The sequence below is a fragment of the Leiobunum rupestre genome, chromosome 2 (assembly GCF_980474605.1).
Source record: "Leiobunum rupestre chromosome 2, qqLeiRupe1.1.hap1, whole genome shotgun sequence".
NCBI classification, from domain to species: domain Eukaryota; kingdom Metazoa; phylum Arthropoda; class Arachnida; order Opiliones; family Sclerosomatidae; genus Leiobunum; species Leiobunum rupestre.
Window position 1 is genome coordinate 50,542,438 of NC_143385.1, and position 24,271 is coordinate 50,566,708.

The 24,271-nt window shown below is 33.0% G+C and overlaps 44 non-coding genes across 44 annotated transcripts; all 44 read right to left on the minus strand.

Annotated features, from left to right (window-relative positions):
- Positions 1–259: 259 nt before the first annotated feature.
- Positions 260–378, minus strand: LOC149958027 (U5 spliceosomal RNA). The gene has a single exon (XR_016479036.1). It is a non-coding gene; the product is annotated as a U5 spliceosomal RNA (small nuclear RNA).
- Positions 379–810: 432 nt separating this feature from the next.
- On the minus strand, positions 811–929 carry LOC149958028 (U5 spliceosomal RNA). The gene has a single exon (XR_016479037.1). It is a non-coding gene; the product is annotated as a U5 spliceosomal RNA (small nuclear RNA).
- A 432-nt stretch (positions 930–1,361) lies between these two features.
- Positions 1,362–1,480, minus strand: LOC149958029 (U5 spliceosomal RNA). The gene has a single exon (XR_016479336.1). It is a non-coding gene; the product is annotated as a U5 spliceosomal RNA (small nuclear RNA).
- Positions 1,481–1,912: 432 nt separating this feature from the next.
- LOC149958030 (U5 spliceosomal RNA) lies at positions 1,913–2,031 on the minus strand. Its single transcript, XR_016479038.1, has one exon. It is a non-coding gene; the product is annotated as a U5 spliceosomal RNA (small nuclear RNA).
- A 432-nt stretch (positions 2,032–2,463) lies between these two features.
- On the minus strand, positions 2,464–2,582 carry LOC149958031 (U5 spliceosomal RNA). The gene has a single exon (XR_016479039.1). It is a non-coding gene; the product is annotated as a U5 spliceosomal RNA (small nuclear RNA).
- Positions 2,583–3,014: 432 nt separating this feature from the next.
- Positions 3,015–3,133, minus strand: LOC149958032 (U5 spliceosomal RNA). Its single transcript, XR_016479040.1, has one exon. It is a non-coding gene; the product is annotated as a U5 spliceosomal RNA (small nuclear RNA).
- Positions 3,134–3,565: 432 nt separating this feature from the next.
- On the minus strand, positions 3,566–3,684 carry LOC149958033 (U5 spliceosomal RNA). The gene has a single exon (XR_016479041.1). It is a non-coding gene; the product is annotated as a U5 spliceosomal RNA (small nuclear RNA).
- A 432-nt stretch (positions 3,685–4,116) lies between these two features.
- Positions 4,117–4,235, minus strand: LOC149958034 (U5 spliceosomal RNA). Its single transcript, XR_016479042.1, has one exon. It is a non-coding gene; the product is annotated as a U5 spliceosomal RNA (small nuclear RNA).
- A 432-nt stretch (positions 4,236–4,667) lies between these two features.
- LOC149958035 (U5 spliceosomal RNA) lies at positions 4,668–4,786 on the minus strand. The gene has a single exon (XR_016479043.1). It is a non-coding gene; the product is annotated as a U5 spliceosomal RNA (small nuclear RNA).
- Positions 4,787–5,218: 432 nt separating this feature from the next.
- Positions 5,219–5,337, minus strand: LOC149958036 (U5 spliceosomal RNA). The gene has a single exon (XR_016479045.1). It is a non-coding gene; the product is annotated as a U5 spliceosomal RNA (small nuclear RNA).
- Positions 5,338–5,769: 432 nt separating this feature from the next.
- Positions 5,770–5,888, minus strand: LOC149958037 (U5 spliceosomal RNA). The gene has a single exon (XR_016479046.1). It is a non-coding gene; the product is annotated as a U5 spliceosomal RNA (small nuclear RNA).
- A 432-nt stretch (positions 5,889–6,320) lies between these two features.
- On the minus strand, positions 6,321–6,439 carry LOC149958038 (U5 spliceosomal RNA). Its single transcript, XR_016479348.1, has one exon. It is a non-coding gene; the product is annotated as a U5 spliceosomal RNA (small nuclear RNA).
- Positions 6,440–6,871: 432 nt separating this feature from the next.
- LOC149958039 (U5 spliceosomal RNA) lies at positions 6,872–6,990 on the minus strand. The gene has a single exon (XR_016479047.1). It is a non-coding gene; the product is annotated as a U5 spliceosomal RNA (small nuclear RNA).
- A 432-nt stretch (positions 6,991–7,422) lies between these two features.
- On the minus strand, positions 7,423–7,541 carry LOC149958040 (U5 spliceosomal RNA). The gene has a single exon (XR_016479048.1). It is a non-coding gene; the product is annotated as a U5 spliceosomal RNA (small nuclear RNA).
- Positions 7,542–7,973: 432 nt separating this feature from the next.
- Positions 7,974–8,092, minus strand: LOC149958041 (U5 spliceosomal RNA). The gene has a single exon (XR_016479049.1). It is a non-coding gene; the product is annotated as a U5 spliceosomal RNA (small nuclear RNA).
- A 432-nt stretch (positions 8,093–8,524) lies between these two features.
- Positions 8,525–8,643, minus strand: LOC149958042 (U5 spliceosomal RNA). The gene has a single exon (XR_016479050.1). It is a non-coding gene; the product is annotated as a U5 spliceosomal RNA (small nuclear RNA).
- Positions 8,644–9,075: 432 nt separating this feature from the next.
- Positions 9,076–9,194, minus strand: LOC149958043 (U5 spliceosomal RNA). The gene has a single exon (XR_016479051.1). It is a non-coding gene; the product is annotated as a U5 spliceosomal RNA (small nuclear RNA).
- A 432-nt stretch (positions 9,195–9,626) lies between these two features.
- LOC149958044 (U5 spliceosomal RNA) lies at positions 9,627–9,745 on the minus strand. Its single transcript, XR_016479052.1, has one exon. It is a non-coding gene; the product is annotated as a U5 spliceosomal RNA (small nuclear RNA).
- A 432-nt stretch (positions 9,746–10,177) lies between these two features.
- On the minus strand, positions 10,178–10,296 carry LOC149958045 (U5 spliceosomal RNA). The gene has a single exon (XR_016479053.1). It is a non-coding gene; the product is annotated as a U5 spliceosomal RNA (small nuclear RNA).
- A 432-nt stretch (positions 10,297–10,728) lies between these two features.
- Positions 10,729–10,847, minus strand: LOC149958046 (U5 spliceosomal RNA). The gene has a single exon (XR_016479054.1). It is a non-coding gene; the product is annotated as a U5 spliceosomal RNA (small nuclear RNA).
- A 432-nt stretch (positions 10,848–11,279) lies between these two features.
- LOC149958047 (U5 spliceosomal RNA) lies at positions 11,280–11,398 on the minus strand. The gene has a single exon (XR_016479056.1). It is a non-coding gene; the product is annotated as a U5 spliceosomal RNA (small nuclear RNA).
- A 432-nt stretch (positions 11,399–11,830) lies between these two features.
- LOC149958048 (U5 spliceosomal RNA) lies at positions 11,831–11,949 on the minus strand. Its single transcript, XR_016479057.1, has one exon. It is a non-coding gene; the product is annotated as a U5 spliceosomal RNA (small nuclear RNA).
- A 432-nt stretch (positions 11,950–12,381) lies between these two features.
- LOC149958049 (U5 spliceosomal RNA) lies at positions 12,382–12,500 on the minus strand. Its single transcript, XR_016479058.1, has one exon. It is a non-coding gene; the product is annotated as a U5 spliceosomal RNA (small nuclear RNA).
- Positions 12,501–12,932: 432 nt separating this feature from the next.
- On the minus strand, positions 12,933–13,051 carry LOC149958050 (U5 spliceosomal RNA). Its single transcript, XR_016479059.1, has one exon. It is a non-coding gene; the product is annotated as a U5 spliceosomal RNA (small nuclear RNA).
- Positions 13,052–13,483: 432 nt separating this feature from the next.
- LOC149958051 (U5 spliceosomal RNA) lies at positions 13,484–13,602 on the minus strand. The gene has a single exon (XR_016479060.1). It is a non-coding gene; the product is annotated as a U5 spliceosomal RNA (small nuclear RNA).
- A 432-nt stretch (positions 13,603–14,034) lies between these two features.
- LOC149958052 (U5 spliceosomal RNA) lies at positions 14,035–14,153 on the minus strand. Its single transcript, XR_016479061.1, has one exon. It is a non-coding gene; the product is annotated as a U5 spliceosomal RNA (small nuclear RNA).
- A 432-nt stretch (positions 14,154–14,585) lies between these two features.
- On the minus strand, positions 14,586–14,704 carry LOC149958053 (U5 spliceosomal RNA). The gene has a single exon (XR_016479062.1). It is a non-coding gene; the product is annotated as a U5 spliceosomal RNA (small nuclear RNA).
- Positions 14,705–15,136: 432 nt separating this feature from the next.
- On the minus strand, positions 15,137–15,255 carry LOC149958054 (U5 spliceosomal RNA). The gene has a single exon (XR_016479063.1). It is a non-coding gene; the product is annotated as a U5 spliceosomal RNA (small nuclear RNA).
- Positions 15,256–15,687: 432 nt separating this feature from the next.
- On the minus strand, positions 15,688–15,806 carry LOC149958055 (U5 spliceosomal RNA). Its single transcript, XR_016479064.1, has one exon. It is a non-coding gene; the product is annotated as a U5 spliceosomal RNA (small nuclear RNA).
- A 432-nt stretch (positions 15,807–16,238) lies between these two features.
- Positions 16,239–16,357, minus strand: LOC149958056 (U5 spliceosomal RNA). The gene has a single exon (XR_016479065.1). It is a non-coding gene; the product is annotated as a U5 spliceosomal RNA (small nuclear RNA).
- A 432-nt stretch (positions 16,358–16,789) lies between these two features.
- Positions 16,790–16,908, minus strand: LOC149958057 (U5 spliceosomal RNA). The gene has a single exon (XR_016479067.1). It is a non-coding gene; the product is annotated as a U5 spliceosomal RNA (small nuclear RNA).
- A 432-nt stretch (positions 16,909–17,340) lies between these two features.
- LOC149958058 (U5 spliceosomal RNA) lies at positions 17,341–17,459 on the minus strand. Its single transcript, XR_016479068.1, has one exon. It is a non-coding gene; the product is annotated as a U5 spliceosomal RNA (small nuclear RNA).
- Positions 17,460–17,891: 432 nt separating this feature from the next.
- Positions 17,892–18,010, minus strand: LOC149958059 (U5 spliceosomal RNA). Its single transcript, XR_016479069.1, has one exon. It is a non-coding gene; the product is annotated as a U5 spliceosomal RNA (small nuclear RNA).
- A 432-nt stretch (positions 18,011–18,442) lies between these two features.
- LOC149958060 (U5 spliceosomal RNA) lies at positions 18,443–18,561 on the minus strand. The gene has a single exon (XR_016479070.1). It is a non-coding gene; the product is annotated as a U5 spliceosomal RNA (small nuclear RNA).
- A 432-nt stretch (positions 18,562–18,993) lies between these two features.
- LOC149958061 (U5 spliceosomal RNA) lies at positions 18,994–19,112 on the minus strand. The gene has a single exon (XR_016479071.1). It is a non-coding gene; the product is annotated as a U5 spliceosomal RNA (small nuclear RNA).
- Positions 19,113–19,544: 432 nt separating this feature from the next.
- On the minus strand, positions 19,545–19,663 carry LOC149958062 (U5 spliceosomal RNA). The gene has a single exon (XR_016479072.1). It is a non-coding gene; the product is annotated as a U5 spliceosomal RNA (small nuclear RNA).
- A 432-nt stretch (positions 19,664–20,095) lies between these two features.
- Positions 20,096–20,214, minus strand: LOC149958063 (U5 spliceosomal RNA). Its single transcript, XR_016479073.1, has one exon. It is a non-coding gene; the product is annotated as a U5 spliceosomal RNA (small nuclear RNA).
- A 432-nt stretch (positions 20,215–20,646) lies between these two features.
- On the minus strand, positions 20,647–20,765 carry LOC149958064 (U5 spliceosomal RNA). Its single transcript, XR_016479074.1, has one exon. It is a non-coding gene; the product is annotated as a U5 spliceosomal RNA (small nuclear RNA).
- Positions 20,766–21,197: 432 nt separating this feature from the next.
- LOC149958065 (U5 spliceosomal RNA) lies at positions 21,198–21,316 on the minus strand. Its single transcript, XR_016479075.1, has one exon. It is a non-coding gene; the product is annotated as a U5 spliceosomal RNA (small nuclear RNA).
- A 432-nt stretch (positions 21,317–21,748) lies between these two features.
- LOC149958066 (U5 spliceosomal RNA) lies at positions 21,749–21,867 on the minus strand. Its single transcript, XR_016479076.1, has one exon. It is a non-coding gene; the product is annotated as a U5 spliceosomal RNA (small nuclear RNA).
- A 432-nt stretch (positions 21,868–22,299) lies between these two features.
- On the minus strand, positions 22,300–22,418 carry LOC149958067 (U5 spliceosomal RNA). The gene has a single exon (XR_016479078.1). It is a non-coding gene; the product is annotated as a U5 spliceosomal RNA (small nuclear RNA).
- Positions 22,419–22,850: 432 nt separating this feature from the next.
- On the minus strand, positions 22,851–22,969 carry LOC149958068 (U5 spliceosomal RNA). Its single transcript, XR_016479079.1, has one exon. It is a non-coding gene; the product is annotated as a U5 spliceosomal RNA (small nuclear RNA).
- A 432-nt stretch (positions 22,970–23,401) lies between these two features.
- LOC149958069 (U5 spliceosomal RNA) lies at positions 23,402–23,520 on the minus strand. The gene has a single exon (XR_016479080.1). It is a non-coding gene; the product is annotated as a U5 spliceosomal RNA (small nuclear RNA).
- A 432-nt stretch (positions 23,521–23,952) lies between these two features.
- Positions 23,953–24,071, minus strand: LOC149958070 (U5 spliceosomal RNA). Its single transcript, XR_016479081.1, has one exon. It is a non-coding gene; the product is annotated as a U5 spliceosomal RNA (small nuclear RNA).
- Positions 24,072–24,271: the final 200 nt, after the last annotated feature.

Consider the following 24,271-nt stretch of genomic DNA (forward strand, 5'->3'; position numbering starts at 1 on the left):
ATTAACTCAACATGTAATTGTTAAAGGAATCGTCTGCAATTTTCTTTTTTTTCCTTCGCTTAACTGCTGACCATGACCATGACCATGACCAAAATTATCATTTAATCGTTCGAAATTTTTTGATGCCATTTCAATAAAACCCCGCCGTAGCTGGCGGCGTTATAGTCATTCGTGAAATTTAAACGTCGAAACATTGAAACTTTAAAGGTTTTCACACAGGTGTTTTGCGATGTGGGTGTTTATTTTTAGATTCAAAGCGAACTCTACCACAAGGTAGAGTATTCAAAAATAGCTTAAAGGCTCATAATATTGCTCCTCCCCACGGTAATCTTTAGTAAAAGGCGAAAGATTAAAGCGATTGAGGAGAAGCTAGAGCATAATATATCGTGGCTACTATAAGTAAAATGATTATTGTATCAAACCATGTTACACTATATTTTATTTGTATGAATTACAAGTAATAAAGCGAAGATTTTAATTACATTACTTTATCATGAGAAACGCACAAATTACCGTTCTTGTAAGAAGGTGTTAAAAAAAGAAATTTTGTTATTAACTCAACATGTAATTGTTAAAGGAATCGTCTGCAATTTTCTTTTTTTTCCTTCGCTTAACTGCTGACCATGACCATGACCATGACCAAAATTATCATTTAATCGTTCGAAATTTTTTGATGCCATTTCAATAAAACCCCGCCGTAGCTGGCGGCGTTATAGTCATTCGTGAAATTTAAACGTCGAAACATTGAAACTTTAAAGGTTTTCACACAGGTGTTTTGCGATGTGGGTGTTTATTTTTAGATTCAAAGCGAACTCTACCACAAGGTAGAGTATTCAAAAATAGCTTAAAGGCTCATAATATTGCTCCTCCCCACGGTAATCTTTAGTAAAAGGCGAAAGATTAAAGCGATTGAGGAGAAGCTAGAGCATAATATATCGTGGCTACTATAAGTAAAATGATTATTGTATCAAACCATGTTACACTATATTTTATTTGTATGAATTACAAGTAATAAAGCGAAGATTTTAATTACATTACTTTATCATGAGAAACGCACAAATTACCGTTCTTGTAAGAAGGTGTTAAAAAAAGAAATTTTGTTATTAACTCAACATGTAATTGTTAAAGGAATCGTCTGCAATTTTCTTTTTTTTCCTTCGCTTAACTGCTGACCATGACCATGACCATGACCAAAATTATCATTTAATCGTTCGAAATTTTTTGATGCCATTTCAATAAAACCCCGCCGTAGCTGGCGGCGTTATAGTCATTCGTGAAATTTAAACGTCGAAACATTGAAACTTTAAAGGTTTTCACACAGGTGTTTTGCGATGTGGGTGTTTATTTTTAGATTCAAAGCGAACTCTACCACAAGGTAGAGTATTCAAAAATAGCTTAAAGGCTCATAATATTGCTCCTCCCCACGGTAATCTTTAGTAAAAGGCGAAAGATTAAAGCGATTGAGAAGAAGCTAGAGCATAATATATCGTGGCTACTATAAGTAAAATGATTATTGTATCAAACCATGTTACACTATATTTTATTTGTATGAATTACAAGTAATAAAGCGAAGATTTTAATTACATTACTTTATCATGAGAAACGCACAAATTACCGTTCTTGTAAGAAGGTGTTAAAAAAAGAAATTTTGTTATTAACTCAACATGTAATTGTTAAAGGAATCGTCTGCAATTTTCTTTTTTTTCCTTCGCTTAACTGCTGACCATGACCATGACCATGACCAAAATTATCATTTAATCGTTCGAAATTTTTTGATGCCATTTCAATAAAACCCCGCCGTAGCTGGCGGCGTTATAGTCATTCGTGAAATTTAAACGTCGAAACATTGAAACTTTAAAGGTTTTCACACAGGTGTTTTGCGATGTGGGTGTTTATTTTTAGATTCAAAGCGAACTCTACCACAAGGTAGAGTATTCAAAAATAGCTTAAAGGCTCATAATATTGCTCCTCCCCACGGTAATCTTTAGTAAAAGGCGAAAGATTAAAGCGATTGAGGAGAAGCTAGAGCATAATATATCGTGGCTACTATAAGTAAAATGATTATTGTATCAAACCATGTTACACTATATTTTATTTGTATGAATTACAAGTAATAAAGCGAAGATTTTAATTACATTACTTTATCATGAGAAACGCACAAATTACCGTTCTTGTAAGAAGGTGTTAAAAAAAGAAATTTTGTTATTAACTCAACATGTAATTGTTAAAGGAATCGTCTGCAATTTTCTTTTTTTTCCTTCGCTTAACTGCTGACCATGACCATGACCATGACCAAAATTATCATTTAATCGTTCGAAATTTTTTGATGCCATTTCAATAAAACCCCGCCGTAGCTGGCGGCGTTATAGTCATTCGTGAAATTTAAACGTCGAAACATTGAAACTTTAAAGGTTTTCACACAGGTGTTTTGCGATGTGGGTGTTTATTTTTAGATTCAAAGCGAACTCTACCACAAGGTAGAGTATTCAAAAATAGCTTAAAGGCTCATAATATTGCTCCTCCCCACGGTAATCTTTAGTAAAAGGCGAAAGATTAAAGCGATTGAGGAGAAGCTAGAGCATAATATATCGTGGCTACTATAAGTAAAATGATTATTGTATCAAACCATGTTACACTATATTTTATTTGTATGAATTACAAGTAATAAAGCGAAGATTTTAATTACATTACTTTATCATGAGAAACGCACAAATTACCGTTCTTGTAAGAAGGTGTTAAAAAAAGAAATTTTGTTATTAACTCAACATGTAATTGTTAAAGGAATCGTCTGCAATTTTCTTTTTTTTCCTTCGCTTAACTGCTGACCATGACCATGACCATGACCAAAATTATCATTTAATCGTTCGAAATTTTTTGATGCCATTTCAATAAAACCCCGCCGTAGCTGGCGGCGTTATAGTCATTCGTGAAATTTAAACGTCGAAACATTGAAACTTTAAAGGTTTTCACACAGGTGTTTTGCGATGTGGGTGTTTATTTTTAGATTCAAAGCGAACTCTACCACAAGGTAGAGTATTCAAAAATAGCTTAAAGGCTCATAATATTGCTCCTCCCCACGGTAATCTTTAGTAAAAGGCGAAAGATTAAAGCGATTGAGGAGAAGCTAGAGCATAATATATCGTGGCTACTATAAGTAAAATGATTATTGTATCAAACCATGTTACACTATATTTTATTTGTATGAATTACAAGTAATAAAGCGAAGATTTTAATTACATTACTTTATCATGAGAAACGCACAAATTACCGTTCTTGTAAGAAGGTGTTAAAAAAAGAAATTTTGTTATTAACTCAACATGTAATTGTTAAAGGAATCGTCTGCAATTTTCTTTTTTTTCCTTCGCTTAACTGCTGACCATGACCATGACCATGACCAAAATTATCATTTAATCGTTCGAAATTTTTTGATGCCATTTCAATAAAACCCCGCCGTAGCTGGCGGCGTTATAGTCATTCGTGAAATTTAAACGTCGAAACATTGAAACTTTAAAGGTTTTCACACAGGTGTTTTGCGATGTGGGTGTTTATTTTTAGATTCAAAGCGAACTCTACCACAAGGTAGAGTATTCAAAAATAGCTTAAAGGCTCATAATATTGCTCCTCCCCACGGTAATCTTTAGTAAAAGGCGAAAGATTAAAGCGATTGAGGAGAAGCTAGAGCATAATATATCGTGGCTACTATAAGTAAAATGATTATTGTATCAAACCATGTTACACTATATTTTATTTGTATGAATTACAAGTAATAAAGCGAAGATTTTAATTACATTACTTTATCATGAGAAACGCACAAATTACCGTTCTTGTAAGAAGGTGTTAAAAAAAGAAATTTTGTTATTAACTCAACATGTAATTGTTAAAGGAATCGTCTGCAATTTTCTTTTTTTTCCTTCGCTTAACTGCTGACCATGACCATGACCATGACCAAAATTATCATTTAATCGTTCGAAATTTTTTGATGCCATTTCAATAAAACCCCGCCGTAGCTGGCGGCGTTATAGTCATTCGTGAAATTTAAACGTCGAAACATTGAAACTTTAAAGGTTTTCACACAGGTGTTTTGCGATGTGGGTGTTTATTTTTAGATTCAAAGCGAACTCTACCACAAGGTAGAGTATTCAAAAATAGCTTAAAGGCTCATAATATTGCTCCTCCCCACGGTAATCTTTAGTAAAAGGCGAAAGATTAAAGCGATTGAGGAGAAGCTAGAGCATAATATATCGTGGCTACTATAAGTAAAATGATTATTGTATCAAACCATGTTACACTATATTTTATTTGTATGAATTACAAGTAATAAAGCGAAGATTTTAATTACATTACTTTATCATGAGAAACGCACAAATTACCGTTCTTGTAAGAAGGTGTTAAAAAAAGAAATTTTGTTATTAACTCAACATGTAATTGTTAAAGGAATCGTCTGCAATTTTCTTTTTTTTCCTTCGCTTAACTGCTGACCATGACCATGACCATGACCAAAATTATCATTTAATCGTTCGAAATTTTTTGATGCCATTTCAATAAAACCCCGCCGTAGCTGGCGGCGTTATAGTCATTCGTGAAATTTAAACGTCGAAACATTGAAACTTTAAAGGTTTTCACACAGGTGTTTTGCGATGTGGGTGTTTATTTTTAGATTCAAAGCGAACTCTACCACAAGGTAGAGTATTCAAAAATAGCTTAAAGGCTCATAATATTGCTCCTCCCCACGGTAATCTTTAGTAAAAGGCGAAAGATTAAAGCGATTGAGGAGAAGCTAGAGCATAATATATCGTGGCTACTATAAGTAAAATGATTATTGTATCAAACCATGTTACACTATATTTTATTTGTATGAATTACAAGTAATAAAGCGAAGATTTTAATTACATTACTTTATCATGAGAAACGCACAAATTACCGTTCTTGTAAGAAGGTGTTAAAAAAAGAAATTTTGTTATTAACTCAACATGTAATTGTTAAAGGAATCGTCTGCAATTTTCTTTTTTTTCCTTCGCTTAACTGCTGACCATGACCATGACCATGACCAAAATTATCATTTAATCGTTCGAAATTTTTTGATGCCATTTCAATAAAACCCCGCCGTAGCTGGCGGCGTTATAGTCATTCGTGAAATTTAAACGTCGAAACATTGAAACTTTAAAGGTTTTCACACAGGTGTTTTGCGATGTGGGTGTTTATTTTTAGATTCAAAGCGAACTCTACCACAAGGTAGAGTATTCAAAAATAGCTTAAAGGCTCATAATATTGCTCCTCCCCACGGTAATCTTTAGTAAAAGGCGAAAGATTAAAGCGATTGAGGAGAAGCTAGAGCATAATATATCGTGGCTACTATAAGTAAAATGATTATTGTATCAAACCATGTTACACTATATTTTATTTGTATGAATTACAAGTAATAAAGCGAAGATTTTAATTACATTACTTTATCATGAGAAACGCACAAATTACCGTTCTTGTAAGAAGGTGTTAAAAAAAGAAATTTTGTTATTAACTCAACATGTAATTGTTAAAGGAATCGTCTGCAATTTTCTTTTTTTTCCTTCGCTTAACTGCTGACCATGACCATGACCATGACCAAAATTATCATTTAATCGTTCGAAATTTTTTGATGCCATTTCAATAAAACCCCGCCGTAGCTGGCGGCGTTATAGTCATTCGTGAAATTTAAACGTCGAAACATTGAAACTTTAAAGGTTTTCACACAGGTGTTTTGCGATGTGGGTGTTTATTTTTAGATTCAAAGCGAACTCTACCACAAGGTAGAGTATTCAAAAATAGCTTAAAGGCTCATAATATTGCTCCTCCCCACGGTAATCTTTAGTAAAAGGCGAAAGATTAAAGCGATTGAGGAGAAGCTAGAGCATAATATATCGTGGCTACTATAAGTAAAATGATTATTGTATCAAACCATGTTACACTATATTTTATTTGTATGAATTACAAGTAATAAAGCGAAGATTTTAATTACATTACTTTATCATGAGAAACGCACAAATTACCGTTCTTGTAAGAAGGTGTTAAAAAAAGAAATTTTGTTATTAACTCAACATGTAATTGTTAAAGGAATCGTCTGCAATTTTCTTTTTTTTCCTTCGCTTAACTGCTGACCATGACCATGACCATGACCAAAATTATCATTTAATCGTTCGAAATTTTTTGATGCCATTTCAATAAAACCCCGCCGTAGCTGGCGGCGTTATAGTCATTCGTGAAATTTAAACGTCGAAACATTGAAACTTTAAAGGTTTTCACACAGGTGTTTTGCGATGTGGGTGTTTATTTTTAGATTCAAAGCGAACTCTACCACAAGGTAGAGTATTAGAAAATAGCTTAAAGGCTCATAATATTGCTCCTCCCCACGGTAATCTTTAGTAAAAGGCGAAAGATTAAAGCGATTGAGGAGAAGCTAGAGCATAATATATCGTGGCTACTATAAGTAAAATGATTATTGTATCAAACCATGTTACACTATATTTTATTTGTATGAATTACAAGTAATAAAGCGAAGATTTTAATTACATTACTTTATCATGAGAAACGCACAAATTACCGTTCTTGTAAGAAGGTGTTAAAAAAAGAAATTTTGTTATTAACTCAACATGTAATTGTTAAAGGAATCGTCTGCAATTTTCTTTTTTTTCCTTCGCTTAACTGCTGACCATGACCATGACCATGACCAAAATTATCATTTAATCGTTCGAAATTTTTTGATGCCATTTCAATAAAACCCCGCCGTAGCTGGCGGCGTTATAGTCATTCGTGAAATTTAAACGTCGAAACATTGAAACTTTAAAGGTTTTCACACAGGTGTTTTGCGATGTGGGTGTTTATTTTTAGATTCAAAGCGAACTCTACCACAAGGTAGAGTATTCAAAAATAGCTTAAAGGCTCATAATATTGCTCCTCCCCACGGTAATCTTTAGTAAAAGGCGAAAGATTAAAGCGATTGAGGAGAAGCTAGAGCATAATATATCGTGGCTACTATAAGTAAAATGATTATTGTATCAAACCATGTTACACTATATTTTATTTGTATGAATTACAAGTAATAAAGCGAAGATTTTAATTACATTACTTTATCATGAGAAACGCACAAATTACCGTTCTTGTAAGAAGGTGTTAAAAAAAGAAATTTTGTTATTAACTCAACATGTAATTGTTAAAGGAATCGTCTGCAATTTTCTTTTTTTTCCTTCGCTTAACTGCTGACCATGACCATGACCATGACCAAAATTATCATTTAATCGTTCGAAATTTTTTGATGCCATTTCAATAAAACCCCGCCGTAGCTGGCGGCGTTATAGTCATTCGTGAAATTTAAACGTCGAAACATTGAAACTTTAAAGGTTTTCACACAGGTGTTTTGCGATGTGGGTGTTTATTTTTAGATTCAAAGCGAACTCTACCACAAGGTAGAGTATTCAAAAATAGCTTAAAGGCTCATAATATTGCTCCTCCCCACGGTAATCTTTAGTAAAAGGCGAAAGATTAAAGCGATTGAGGAGAAGCTAGAGCATAATATATCGTGGCTACTATAAGTAAAATGATTATTGTATCAAACCATGTTACACTATATTTTATTTGTATGAATTACAAGTAATAAAGCGAAGATTTTAATTACATTACTTTATCATGAGAAACGCACAAATTACCGTTCTTGTAAGAAGGTGTTAAAAAAAGAAATTTTGTTATTAACTCAACATGTAATTGTTAAAGGAATCGTCTGCAATTTTCTTTTTTTTCCTTCGCTTAACTGCTGACCATGACCATGACCATGACCAAAATTATCATTTAATCGTTCGAAATTTTTTGATGCCATTTCAATAAAACCCCGCCGTAGCTGGCGGCGTTATAGTCATTCGTGAAATTTAAACGTCGAAACATTGAAACTTTAAAGGTTTTCACACAGGTGTTTTGCGATGTGGGTGTTTATTTTTAGATTCAAAGCGAACTCTACCACAAGGTAGAGTATTCAAAAATAGCTTAAAGGCTCATAATATTGCTCCTCCCCACGGTAATCTTTAGTAAAAGGCGAAAGATTAAAGCGATTGAGGAGAAGCTAGAGCATAATATATCGTGGCTACTATAAGTAAAATGATTATTGTATCAAACCATGTTACACTATATTTTATTTGTATGAATTACAAGTAATAAAGCGAAGATTTTAATTACATTACTTTATCATGAGAAACGCACAAATTACCGTTCTTGTAAGAAGGTGTTAAAAAAAGAAATTTTGTTATTAACTCAACATGTAATTGTTAAAGGAATCGTCTGCAATTTTCTTTTTTTTCCTTCGCTTAACTGCTGACCATGACCATGACCATGACCAAAATTATCATTTAATCGTTCGAAATTTTTTGATGCCATTTCAATAAAACCCCGCCGTAGCTGGCGGCGTTATAGTCATTCGTGAAATTTAAACGTCGAAACATTGAAACTTTAAAGGTTTTCACACAGGTGTTTTGCGATGTGGGTGTTTATTTTTAGATTCAAAGCGAACTCTACCACAAGGTAGAGTATTCAAAAATAGCTTAAAGGCTCATAATATTGCTCCTCCCCACGGTAATCTTTAGTAAAAGGCGAAAGATTAAAGCGATTGAGGAGAAGCTAGAGCATAATATATCGTGGCTACTATAAGTAAAATGATTATTGTATCAAACCATGTTACACTATATTTTATTTGTATGAATTACAAGTAATAAAGCGAAGATTTTAATTACATTACTTTATCATGAGAAACGCACAAATTACCGTTCTTGTAAGAAGGTGTTAAAAAAAGAAATTTTGTTATTAACTCAACATGTAATTGTTAAAGGAATCGTCTGCAATTTTCTTTTTTTTCCTTCGCTTAACTGCTGACCATGACCATGACCATGACCAAAATTATCATTTAATCGTTCGAAATTTTTTGATGCCATTTCAATAAAACCCCGCCGTAGCTGGCGGCGTTATAGTCATTCGTGAAATTTAAACGTCGAAACATTGAAACTTTAAAGGTTTTCACACAGGTGTTTTGCGATGTGGGTGTTTATTTTTAGATTCAAAGCGAACTCTACCACAAGGTAGAGTATTCAAAAATAGCTTAAAGGCTCATAATATTGCTCCTCCCCACGGTAATCTTTAGTAAAAGGCGAAAGATTAAAGCGATTGAGGAGAAGCTAGAGCATAATATATCGTGGCTACTATAAGTAAAATGATTATTGTATCAAACCATGTTACACTATATTTTATTTGTATGAATTACAAGTAATAAAGCGAAGATTTTAATTACATTACTTTATCATGAGAAACGCACAAATTACCGTTCTTGTAAGAAGGTGTTAAAAAAAGAAATTTTGTTATTAACTCAACATGTAATTGTTAAAGGAATCGTCTGCAATTTTCTTTTTTTTCCTTCGCTTAACTGCTGACCATGACCATGACCATGACCAAAATTATCATTTAATCGTTCGAAATTTTTTGATGCCATTTCAATAAAACCCCGCCGTAGCTGGCGGCGTTATAGTCATTCGTGAAATTTAAACGTCGAAACATTGAAACTTTAAAGGTTTTCACACAGGTGTTTTGCGATGTGGGTGTTTATTTTTAGATTCAAAGCGAACTCTACCACAAGGTAGAGTATTCAAAAATAGCTTAAAGGCTCATAATATTGCTCCTCCCCACGGTAATCTTTAGTAAAAGGCGAAAGATTAAAGCGATTGAGGAGAAGCTAGAGCATAATATATCGTGGCTACTATAAGTAAAATGATTATTGTATCAAACCATGTTACACTATATTTTATTTGTATGAATTACAAGTAATAAAGCGAAGATTTTAATTACATTACTTTATCATGAGAAACGCACAAATTACCGTTCTTGTAAGAAGGTGTTAAAAAAAGAAATTTTGTTATTAACTCAACATGTAATTGTTAAAGGAATCGTCTGCAATTTTCTTTTTTTTCCTTCGCTTAACTGCTGACCATGACCATGACCATGACCAAAATTATCATTTAATCGTTCGAAATTTTTTGATGCCATTTCAATAAAACCCCGCCGTAGCTGGCGGCGTTATAGTCATTCGTGAAATTTAAACGTCGAAACATTGAAACTTTAAAGGTTTTCACACAGGTGTTTTGCGATGTGGGTGTTTATTTTTAGATTCAAAGCGAACTCTACCACAAGGTAGAGTATTCAAAAATAGCTTAAAGGCTCATAATATTGCTCCTCCCCACGGTAATCTTTAGTAAAAGGCGAAAGATTAAAGCGATTGAGGAGAAGCTAGAGCATAATATATCGTGGCTACTATAAGTAAAATGATTATTGTATCAAACCATGTTACACTATATTTTATTTGTATGAATTACAAGTAATAAAGCGAAGATTTTAATTACATTACTTTATCATGAGAAACGCACAAATTACCGTTCTTGTAAGAAGGTGTTAAAAAAAGAAATTTTGTTATTAACTCAACATGTAATTGTTAAAGGAATCGTCTGCAATTTTCTTTTTTTTCCTTCGCTTAACTGCTGACCATGACCATGACCATGACCAAAATTATCATTTAATCGTTCGAAATTTTTTGATGCCATTTCAATAAAACCCCGCCGTAGCTGGCGGCGTTATAGTCATTCGTGAAATTTAAACGTCGAAACATTGAAACTTTAAAGGTTTTCACACAGGTGTTTTGCGATGTGGGTGTTTATTTTTAGATTCAAAGCGAACTCTACCACAAGGTAGAGTATTCAAAAATAGCTTAAAGGCTCATAATATTGCTCCTCCCCACGGTAATCTTTAGTAAAAGGCGAAAGATTAAAGCGATTGAGGAGAAGCTAGAGCATAATATATCGTGGCTACTATAAGTAAAATGATTATTGTATCAAACCATGTTACACTATATTTTATTTGTATGAATTACAAGTAATAAAGCGAAGATTTTAATTACATTACTTTATCATGAGAAACGCACAAATTACCGTTCTTGTAAGAAGGTGTTAAAAAAAGAAATTTTGTTATTAACTCAACATGTAATTGTTAAAGGAATCGTCTGCAATTTTCTTTTTTTTCCTTCGCTTAACTGCTGACCATGACCATGACCATGACCAAAATTATCATTTAATCGTTCGAAATTTTTTGATGCCATTTCAATAAAACCCCGCCGTAGCTGGCGGCGTTATAGTCATTCGTGAAATTTAAACGTCGAAACATTGAAACTTTAAAGGTTTTCACACAGGTGTTTTGCGATGTGGGTGTTTATTTTTAGATTCAAAGCGAACTCTACCACAAGGTAGAGTATTCAAAAATAGCTTAAAGGCTCATAATATTGCTCCTCCCCACGGTAATCTTTAGTAAAAGGCGAAAGATTAAAGCGATTGAGGAGAAGCTAGAGCATAATATATCGTGGCTACTATAAGTAAAATGATTATTGTATCAAACCATGTTACACTATATTTTATTTGTATGAATTACAAGTAATAAAGCGAAGATTTTAATTACATTACTTTATCATGAGAAACGCACAAATTACCGTTCTTGTAAGAAGGTGTTAAAAAAAGAAATTTTGTTATTAACTCAACATGTAATTGTTAAAGGAATCGTCTGCAATTTTCTTTTTTTTCCTTCGCTTAACTGCTGACCATGACCATGACCATGACCAAAATTATCATTTAATCGTTCGAAATTTTTTGATGCCATTTCAATAAAACCCCGCCGTAGCTGGCGGCGTTATAGTCATTCGTGAAATTTAAACGTCGAAACATTGAAACTTTAAAGGTTTTCACACAGGTGTTTTGCGATGTGGGTGTTTATTTTTAGATTCAAAGCGAACTCTACCACAAGGTAGAGTATTCAAAAATAGCTTAAAGGCTCATAATATTGCTCCTCCCCACGGTAATCTTTAGTAAAAGGCGAAAGATTAAAGCGATTGAGGAGAAGCTAGAGCATAATATATCGTGGCTACTATAAGTAAAATGATTATTGTATCAAACCATGTTACACTATATTTTATTTGTATGAATTACAAGTAATAAAGCGAAGATTTTAATTACATTACTTTATCATGAGAAACGCACAAATTACCGTTCTTGTAAGAAGGTGTTAAAAAAAGAAATTTTGTTATTAACTCAACATGTAATTGTTAAAGGAATCGTCTGCAATTTTCTTTTTTTTCCTTCGCTTAACTGCTGACCATGACCATGACCATGACCAAAATTATCATTTAATCGTTCGAAATTTTTTGATGCCATTTCAATAAAACCCCGCCGTAGCTGGCGGCGTTATAGTCATTCGTGAAATTTAAACGTCGAAACATTGAAACTTTAAAGGTTTTCACACAGGTGTTTTGCGATGTGGGTGTTTATTTTTAGATTCAAAGCGAACTCTACCACAAGGTAGAGTATTCAAAAATAGCTTAAAGGCTCATAATATTGCTCCTCCCCACGGTAATCTTTAGTAAAAGGCGAAAGATTAAAGCGATTGAGGAGAAGCTAGAGCATAATATATCGTGGCTACTATAAGTAAAATGATTATTGTATCAAACCATGTTACACTATATTTTATTTGTATGAATTACAAGTAATAAAGCGAAGATTTTAATTACATTACTTTATCATGAGAAACGCACAAATTACCGTTCTTGTAAGAAGGTGTTAAAAAAAGAAATTTTGTTATTAACTCAACATGTAATTGTTAAAGGAATCGTCTGCAATTTTCTTTTTTTTCCTTCGCTTAACTGCTGACCATGACCATGACCATGACCAAAATTATCATTTAATCGTTCGAAATTTTTTGATGCCATTTCAATAAAACCCCGCCGTAGCTGGCGGCGTTATAGTCATTCGTGAAATTTAAACGTCGAAACATTGAAACTTTAAAGGTTTTCACACAGGTGTTTTGCGATGTGGGTGTTTATTTTTAGATTCAAAGCGAACTCTACCACAAGGTAGAGTATTCAAAAATAGCTTAAAGGCTCATAATATTGCTCCTCCCCACGGTAATCTTTAGTAAAAGGCGAAAGATTAAAGCGATTGAGGAGAAGCTAGAGCATAATATATCGTGGCTACTATAAGTAAAATGATTATTGTATCAAACCATGTTACACTATATTTTATTTGTATGAATTACAAGTAATAAAGCGAAGATTTTAATTACATTACTTTATCATGAGAAACGCACAAATTACCGTTCTTGTAAGAAGGTGTTAAAAAAAGAAATTTTGTTATTAACTCAACATGTAATTGTTAAAGGAATCGTCTGCAATTTTCTTTTTTTTCCTTCGCTTAACTGCTGACCATGACCATGACCATGACCAAAATTATCATTTAATCGTTCGAAATTTTTTGATGCCATTTCAATAAAACCCCGCCGTAGCTGGCGGCGTTATAGTCATTCGTGAAATTTAAACGTCGAAACATTGAAACTTTAAAGGTTTTCACACAGGTGTTTTGCGATGTGGGTGTTTATTTTTAGATTCAAAGCGAACTCTACCACAAGGTAGAGTATTCAAAAATAGCTTAAAGGCTCATAATATTGCTCCTCCCCACGGTAATCTTTAGTAAAAGGCGAAAGATTAAAGCGATTGAGGAGAAGCTAGAGCATAATATATCGTGGCTACTATAAGTAAAATGATTATTGTATCAAACCATGTTACACTATATTTTATTTGTATGAATTACAAGTAATAAAGCGAAGATTTTAATTACATTACTTTATCATGAGAAACGCACAAATTACCGTTCTTGTAAGAAGGTGTTAAAAAAAGAAATTTTGTTATTAACTCAACATGTAATTGTTAAAGGAATCGTCTGCAATTTTCTTTTTTTTCCTTCGCTTAACTGCTGACCATGACCATGACCATGACCAAAATTATCATTTAATCGTTCGAAATTTTTTGATGCCATTTCAATAAAACCCCGCCGTAGCTGGCGGCGTTATAGTCATTCGTGAAATTTAAACGTCGAAACATTGAAACTTTAAAGGTTTTCACACAGGTGTTTTGCGATGTGGGTGTTTATTTTTAGATTCAAAGCGAACTCTACCACAAGGTAGAGTATTCAAAAATAGCTTAAAGGCTCATAATATTGCTCCTCCCCACGGTAATCTTTAGTAAAAGGCGAAAGATTAAAGCGATTGAGGAGAAGCTAGAGCATAATATATCGTGGCTACTATAAGTAAAATGATTATTGTATCAAACCATGTTACACTATATTTTATTTGTATGAATTACAAGTAATAAAGCGAAGATTTTAATTACATTACTTTATCATGAGAAACGCACAAATTACCGTTCTTGTAAGAAGGTGTTAAAAAAAGAAATTTTGTTATTAACTCAACATGTAATTGTTAAAGGAATCGTCTGCAATTTTCTTTTTTTTCCTTCGCTTAACTGCTGACCATGACCATGACCATGACCAAAATTATCATTTAATCGTTCGAAATTTTTTGATGCCATTTCAATAAAACCCCGCCGTAGCTGGCGGCGTTATAGTCATTCGTGAAATTTAAACGTCGAAACATTGAAACTTTAAAGGTTTTCACACAGGTGTTTTGCGATGTGGGTGTTTATTTTTAGATTCAAAGCGAACTCTACCACAAGGTAGAGTATTCAAAAATAGCTTAAAGGCTCATAATATTGCTCCTCCCCACGGTAATCTTTAGTAAAAGGCGAAAGATTAAAGCGATTGAGGAGAAGCTAGAGCATAATATATCGTGGCTACTATAAGTAAAATGATTATTGTATCAAACCATGTTACACTATATTTTATTTGTATGAATTACAAGTAATAAAGCGAAGATTTTAATTACATTACTTTATCATGAGAAACGCACAAATTACCGTTCTTGTAAGAAGGTGTTAAAAAAAGAAATTTTGTTATTAACTCAACATGTAATTGTTAAAGGAATCGTCTGCAATTTTCTTTTTTTTCCTTCGCTTAACTGCTGACCATGACCATGACCATGACCAAAATTATCATTTAATCGTTCGAAATTTTTTGATGCCATTTCAATAAAACCCCGCCGTAGCTGGCGGCGTTATAGTCATTCGTGAAATTTAAACGTCGAAACATTGAAACTTTAAAGGTTTTCACACAGGTGTTTTGCGATGTGGGTGTTTATTTTTAGATTCAAAGCGAACTCTACCACAAGGTAGAGTATTCAAAAATAGCTTAAAGGCTCATAATATTGCTCCTCCCCACGGTAATCTTTAGTAAAAGGCGAAAGATTAAAGCGATTGAGGAGAAGCTAGAGCATAATATATCGTGGCTACTATAAGTAAAATGATTATTGTATCAAACCATGTTACACTATATTTTATTTGTATGAATTACAAGTAATAAAGCGAAGATTTTAATTACATTACTTTATCATGAGAAACGCACAAATTACCGTTCTTGTAAGAAGGTGTTAAAAAAAGAAATTTTGTTATTAACTCAACATGTAATTGTTAAAGGAATCGTCTGCAATTTTCTTTTTTTTCCTTCGCTTAACTGCTGACCATGACCATGACCATGACCAAAATTATCATTTAATCGTTCGAAATTTTTTGATGCCATTTCAATAAAACCCCGCCGTAGCTGGCGGCGTTATAGTCATTCGTGAAATTTAAACGTCGAAACATTGAAACTTTAAAGGTTTTCACACAGGTGTTTTGCGATGTGGGTGTTTATTTTTAGATTCAAAGCGAACTCTACCACAAGGTAGAGTATTCAAAAATAGCTTAAAGGCTCATAATATTGCTCCTCCCCACGGTAATCTTTAGTAAAAGGCGAAAGATTAAAGCGATTGAGGAGAAGCTAGAGCATAATATATCGTGGCTACTATAAGTAAAATGATTATTGTATCAAACCATGTTACACTATATTTTATTTGTATGAATTACAAGTAATAAAGCGAAGATTTTAATTACATTACTTTATCATGAGAAACGCACAAATTACCGTTCTTGTAAGAAGGTGTTAAAAAAAGAAATTTTGTTATTAACTCAACATGTAATTGTTAAAGGAATCGTCTGCAATTTTCTTTTTTTTCCTTCGCTTAACTGCTGACCATGACCATGACCATGACCAAAATTATCATTTAATCGTTCGAAATTTTTTGATGCCATTTCAATAAAACCCCGCCGTAGCTGGCGGCGTTATAGTCATTCGTGAAATTTAAACGTCGAAACATTGAAACTTTAAAGGTTTTCACACAGGTGTTTTGCGATGTGGGTGTTTATTTTTAGATTCAAAGCGAACTCTACCACAAGGTAGAGTATTCAAAAATAGCTTAAAGGCTCATAATATTGCTCCTCCCCACGGTAATCTTTAGTAAAAGGCGAAAGATTAAAGCGATTGAGGAGAAGCTAGAGCATAATATATCGTGGCTACTATAAGTAAAATGATTATTGTATCAAACCATGTTACACTATATTTTATTTGTATGAATTACAAGTAATAAAGCGAAGATTTTAATTACATTACTTTATCATGAGAAACGCACAAATTACCGTTCTTGTAAGAAGGTGTTAAAAAAAGAAATTTTGTTATTAACTCAACATGTAATTGTTAAAGGAATCGTCTGCAATTTTCTTTTTTTTCCTTCGCTTAACTGCTGACCATGACCATGACCATGACCAAAATTATCATTTAATCGTTCGAAATTTTTTGATGCCATTTCAATAAAACCCCGCCGTAGCTGGCGGCGTTATAGTCATTCGTGAAATTTAAACGTCGAAACATTGAAACTTTAAAGGTTTTCACACAGGTGTTTTGCGATGTGGGTGTTTATTTTTAGATTCAAAGCGAACTCTACCACAAGGTAGAGTATTCAAAAATAGCTTAAAGGCTCATAATATTGCTCCTCCCCACGGTAATCTTTAGTAAAAGGCGAAAGATTAAAGCGATTGAGGAGAAGCTAGAGCATAATATATCGTGGCTACTATAAGTAAAATGATTATTGTATCAAACCATGTTACACTATATTTTATTTGTATGAATTACAAGTAATAAAGCGAAGATTTTAATTACATTACTTTATCATGAGAAACGCACAAATTACCGTTCTTGTAAGAAGGTGTTAAAAAAAGAAATTTTGTTATTAACTCAACATGTAATTGTTAAAGGAATCGTCTGCAATTTTCTTTTTTTTCCTTCGCTTAACTGCTGACCATGACCATGACCATGACCAAAATTATCATTTAATCGTTCGAAATTTTTTGATGCCATTTCAATAAAACCCCGCCGTAGCTGGCGGCGTTATAGTCATTCGTGAAATTTAAACGTCGAAACATTGAAACTTTAAAGGTTTTCACACAGGTGTTTTGCGATGTGGGTGTTTATTTTTAGATTCAAAGCGAACTCTACCACAAGGTAGAGTATTCAAAAATAGCTTAAAGGCTCATAATATTGCTCCTCCCCACGGTAATCTTTAGTAAAAGGCGAAAGATTAAAGCGATTGAGGAGAAGCTAGAGCATAATATATCGTGGCTACTATAAGTAAAATGATTATTGTATCAAACCATGTTACACTATATTTTATTTGTATGAATTACAAGTAATAAAGCGAAGATTTTAATTACATTACTTTATCATGAGAAACGCACAAATTACCGTTCTTGTAAGAAGGTGTTAAAAAAAGAAATTTTGTTATTAACTCAACATGTAATTGTTAAAGGAATCGTCTGCAATTTTCTTTTTTTTCCTTCGCTTAACTGCTGACCATGACCATGACCATGACCAAAATTATCATTTAATCGTTCGAAATTTTTTGATGCCATTTCAATAAAACCCCGCCGTAGCTGGCGGCGTTATAGTCATTCGTGAAATTTAAACGTCGAAACATTGAAACTTTAAAGGTTTTCACACAGGTGTTTTGCGATGTGGGTGTTTATTTTTAGATTCAAAGCGAACTCTACCACAAGGTAGAGTATTCAAAAATAGCTTAAAGGCTCATAATATTGCTCCTCCCCACGGTAATCTTTAGTAAAAGGCGAAAGATTAAAGCGATTGAGGAGAAGCTAGAGCATAATATATCGTGGCTACTATAAGTAAAATGATTATTGTATCAAACCATGTTACACTATATTTTATTTGTATGAATTACAAGTAATAAAGCGAAGATTTTAATTACATTACTTTATCATGAGAAACGCACAAATTACCGTTCTTGTAAGAAGGTGTTAAAAAAAGAAATTTTGTTATTAACTCAACATGTAATTGTTAAAGGAATCGTCTGCAATTTTCTTTTTTTTCCTTCGCTTAACTGCTGACCATGACCATGACCATGACCAAAATTATCATTTAATCGTTCGAAATTTTTTGATGCCATTTCAATAAAACCCCGCCGTAGCTGGCGGCGTTATAGTCATTCGTGAAATTTAAACGTCGAAACATTGAAACTTTAAAGGTTTTCACACAGGTGTTTTGCGATGTGGGTGTTTATTTTTAGATTCAAAGCGAACTCTACCACAAGGTAGAGTATTCAAAAATAGCTTAAAGGCTCATAATATTGCTCCTCCCCACGGTAATCTTTAGTAAAAGGCGAAAGATTAAAGCGATTGAGGAGAAGCTAGAGCATAATATATCGTGGCTACTATAAGTAAAATGATTATTGTATCAAACCATGTTACACTATATTTTATTTGTATGAATTACAAGTAATAAAGCGAAGATTTTAATTACATTACTTTATCATGAGAAACGCACAAATTACCGTTCTTGTAAGAAGGTGTTAAAAAAAGAAATTTTGTTATTAACTCAACATGTAATTGTTAAAGGAATCGTCTGCAATTTTCTTTTTTTTCCTTCGCTTAACTGCTGACCATGACCATGACCATGACCAAAATTATCATTTAATCGTTCGAAATTTTTTGATGCCATTTCAATAAAACCCCGCCGTAGCTGGCGGCGTTATAGTCATTCGTGAAATTTAAACGTCGAAACATTGAAACTTTAAAGGTTTTCACACAGGTGTTTTGCGATGTGGGTGTTTATTTTTAGATTCAAAGCGAACTCTACCACAAGGTAGAGTATTCAAAAATAGCTTAAAGGCTCATAATATTGCTCCTCCCCACGGTAATCTTTAGTAAAAGGCGAAAGATTAAAGCGATTGAGGAGAAGCTAGAGCATAATATATCGTGGCTACTATAAGTAAAATGATTATTGTATCAAACCATGTTACACTATATTTTATTTGTATGAATTACAAGTAATAAAGCGAAGATTTTAATTACATTACTTTATCATGAGAAACGCACAAATTACCGTTCTTGTAAGAAGGTGTTAAAAAAAGAAATTTTGTTATTAACTCAACATGTAATTGTTAAAGGAATCGTCTGCAATTTTCTTTTTTTTCCTTCGCTTAACTGCTGACCATGACCATGACCATGACCAAAATTATCATTTAATCGTTCGAAATTTTTTGATGCCATTTCAATAAAACCCCGCCGTAGCTGGCGGCGTTATAGTCATTCGTGAAATTTAAACGTCGAAACATTGAAACTTTAAAGGTTTTCACACAGGTGTTTTGCGATGTGGGTGTTTATTTTTAGATTCAAAGCGAACTCTACCACAAGGTAGAGTATTCAAAAATAGCTTAAAGGCTCATAATATTGCTCCTCCCCACGGTAATCTTTAGTAAAAGGCGAAAGATTAAAGCGATTGAGGAGAAGCTAGAGCATAATATATCGTGGCTACTATAAGTAAAATGATTATTGTATCAAACCATGTTACACTATATTTTATTTGTATGAATTACAAGTAATAAAGCGAAGATTTTAATTACATTACTTTATCATGAGAAACGCACAAATTACCGTTCTTGTAAGAAGGTGTTAAAAAAAGAAATTTTGTTATTAACTCAACATGTAATTGTTAAAGGAATCGTCTGCAATTTTCTTTTTTTTCCTTCGCTTAACTGCTGACCATGACCATGACCATGACCAAAATTATCATTTAATCGTTCGAAATTTTTTGATGCCATTTCAATAAAACCCCGCCGTAGCTGGCGGCGTTATAGTCATTCGTGAAATTTAAACGTCGAAACATTGAAACTTTAAAGGTTTTCACACAGGTGTTTTGCGATGTGGGTGTTTATTTTTAGATTCAAAGCGAACTCTACCACAAGGTAGAGTATTCAAAAATAGCTTAAAGGCTCATAATATTGCTCCTCCCCACGGTAATCTTTAGTAAAAGGCGAAAGATTAAAGCGATTGAGGAGAAGCTAGAGCATAATATATCGTGGCTACTATAAGTAAAATGATTATTGTATCAAACCATGTTACACTATATTTTATTTGTATGAATTACAAGTAATAAAGCGAAGATTTTAATTACATTACTTTATCATGAGAAACGCACAAATTACCGTTCTTGTAAGAAGGTGTTAAAAAAAGAAATTTTGTTATTAACTCAACATGTAATTGTTAAAGGAATCGTCTGCAATTTTCTTTTTTTTCCTTCGCTTAACTGCTGACCATGACCATGACCATGACCAAAATTATCATTTAATCGTTCGAAATTTTTTGATGCCATTTCAATAAAACCCCGCCGTAGCTGGCGGCGTTATAGTCATTCGTGAAATTTAAACGTCGAAACATTGAAACTTTAAAGGTTTTCACACAGGTGTTTTGCGATGTGGGTGTTTATTTTTAGATTCAAAGCGAACTCTACCACAAGGTAGAGTATTCAAAAATAGCTTAAAGGCTCATAATATTGCTCCTCCCCACGGTAATCTTTAGTAAAAGGCGAAAGATTAAAGCGATTGAGGAGAAGCTAGAGCATAATATATCGTGGCTACTATAAGTAAAATGATTATTGTATCAAACCATGTTACACTATATTTTATTTGTATGAATTACAAGTAATAAAGCGAAGATTTTAATTACATTACTTTATCATGAGAAACGCACAAATTACCGTTCTTGTAAGAAGGTGTTAAAAAAAGAAATTTTGTTATTAACTCAACATGTAATTGTTAAAGGAATCGTCTGCAATTTTCTTTTTTTTCCTTCGCTTAACTGCTGACCATGACCATGACCATGACCAAAATTATCATTTAATCGTTCGAAATTTTTTGATGCCATTTCAATAAAACCCCGCCGTAGCTGGCGGCGTTATAGTCATTCGTGAAATTTAAACGTCGAAACATTGAAACTTTAAAGGTTTTCACACAGGTGTTTTGCGATGTGGGTGTTTATTTTTAGATTCAAAGCGAACTCTACCACAAGGTAGAGTATTCAAAAATAGCTTAAAGGCTCATAATATTGCTCCTCCCCACGGTAATCTTTAGTAAAAGGCGAAAGATTAAAGCGATTGAGGAGAAGCTAGAGCATAATATATCGTGGCTACTATAAGTAAAATGATTATTGTATCAAACCATGTTACACTATATTTTATTTGTATGAATTACAAGTAATAAAGCGAAGATTTTAATTACATTACTTTATCATGAGAAACGCACAAATTACCGTTCTTGTAAGAAGGTGTTAAAAAAAGAAATTTTGTTATTAACTCAACATGTAATTGTTAAAGGAATCGTCTGCAATTTTCTTTTTTTTCCTTCGCTTAACTGCTGACCATGACCATGACCATGACCAAAATTATCATTTAATCGTTCGAAATTTTTTGATGCCATTTCAATAAAACCCCGCCGTAGCTGGCGGCGTTATAGTCATTCGTGAAATTTAAACGTCGAAACATTGAAACTTTAAAGGTTTTCACACAGGTGTTTTGCGATGTGGGTGTTTATTTTTAGATTCAAAGCGAACTCTACCACAAGGTAGAGTATTCAAAAATAGCTTAAAGGCTCATAATATTGCTCCTCCCCACGGTAATCTTTAGTAAAAGGCGAAAGATTAAAGCGATTGAGGAGAAGCTAGAGCATAATATATCGTGGCTACTATAAGTAAAATGATTATTGTATCAAACCATGTTACACTATATTTTATTTGTATGAATTACAAGTAATAAAGCGAAGATTTTAATTACATTACTTTATCATGAGAAACGCACAAATTACCGTTCTTGTAAGAAGGTGTTAAAAAAAGAAATTTTGTTATTAACTCAACATGTAATTGTTAAAGGAATCGTCTGCAATTTTCTTTTTTTTCCTTCGCTTAACTGCTGACCATGACCATGACCATGACCAAAATTATCATTTAATCGTTCGAAATTTTTTGATGCCATTTCAATAAAACCCCGCCGTAGCTGGCGGCGTTATAGTCATTCGTGAAATTTAAACGTCGAAACATTGAAACTTTAAAGGTTTTCACACAGGTGTTTTGCGATGTGGGTGTTTATTTTTAGATTCAAAGCGAACTCTACCACAAGGTAGAGTATTCAAAAATAGCTTAAAGGCTCATAATATTGCTCCTCCCCACGGTAATCTTTAGTAAAAGGCGAAAGATTAAAGCGATTGAGGAGAAGCTAGAGCATAATATATCGTGGCTACTATAAGTAAAATGATTATTGTATCAAACCATGTTACACTATATTTTATTTGTATGAATTACAAGTAATAAAGCGAAGATTTTAATTACATTACTTTATCATGAGAAACGCACAAATTACCGTTCTTGTAAGAAGGTGTTAAAAAAAGAAATTTTGTTATTAACTCAACATGTAATTGTTAAAGGAATCGTCTGCAATTTTCTTTTTTTTCCTTCGCTTAACTGCTGACCATGACCATGACCATGACCAAAATTATCATTTAATCGTTCGAAATTTTTTGATGCCATTTCAATAAAACCCCGCCGTAGCTGGCGGCGTTATAGTCATTCGTGAAATTTAAACGTCGAAACATTGAAACTTTAAAGGTTTTCACACAGGTGTTTTGCGATGTGGGTGTTTATTTTTAGATTCAAAGCGAACTCTACCACAAGGTAGAGTATTCAAAAATAGCTTAAAGGCTCATAATATTGCTCCTCCCCACGGTAATCTTTAGTAAAAGGCGAAAGATTAAAGCGATTGAGGAGAAGCTAGAGCATAATATATCGTGGCTACTATAAGTAAAATGATTATTGTATCAAACCATGTTACACTATATTTTATTTGTATGAATTACAAGTAATAAAGCGAAGATTTTAATTACATTACTTTATCATGAGAAACGCACAAATTACCGTTCTTGTAAGAAGGTGTTAAAAAAAGAAATTTTGTTATTAACTCAACATGTAATTGTTAAAGGAATCGTCTGCAATTTTCTTTTTTTTCCTTCGCTTAACTGCTGACCATGACCATGACCATGACCAAAATTATCATTTAATCGTTCGAAATTTTTTGATGCCATTTCAATAAAACCCCGCCGTAGCTGGCGGCGTTATAGTCATTCGTGAAATTTAAACGTCGAAACATTGAAACTTTAAAGGTTTTCACACAGGTGTTTTGCGATGTGGGTGTTTATTTTTAGATTCAAAGCGAACTCTACCACAAGGTAGAGTATTCAAAAATAGCTTAAAGGCTCATAATATTGCTCCTCCCCACGGTAATCTTTAGTAAAAGGCGAAAGATTAAAGCGATTGAGGAGAAGCTAGAGCATAATATATCGTGGCTACTATAAGTAAAATGATTATTGTATCAAACCATGTTACACTATATTTTATTTGTATGAATTACAAGTAATAAAGCGAAGATTTTAATTACATTACTTTATCATGAGAAACGCACAAATTACCGTTCTTGTAAGAAGGTGTTAAAAAAAGAAATTTTGTTATTAACTCAACATGTAATTGTTAAAGGAATCGTCTGCAATTTTCTTTTTTTTCCTTCGCTTAACTGCTGACCATGACCATGACCATGACCAAAATTATCATTTAATCGTTCGAAATTTTTTGATGCCATTTCAATAAAACCCCGCCGTAGCTGGCGGCGTTATAGTCATTCGTGAAATTTAAACGTCGAAACATTGAAACTTTAAAGGTTTTCACACAGGTGTTTTGCGATGTGGGTGTTTATTTTTAGATTCAAAGCGAACTCTACCACAAGGTAGAGTATTCAAAAATAGCTTAAAGGCTCATAATATTGCTCCTCCCCACGGTAATCTTTAGTAAAAGGCGAAAGATTAAAGCGATTGAGGAGAAGCTAGAGCATAATATATCGTGGCTACTATAAGTAAAATGATTATTGTATCAAACCATGTTACACTATATTTTATTTGTATGAATTACAAGTAATAAAGCGAAGATTTTAATTACATTACTTTATCATGAGAAACGCACAAATTACCGTTCTTGTAAGAAGGTGTTAAAAAAAGAAATTTTGTTATTAACTCAACATGTAATTGTTAAAGG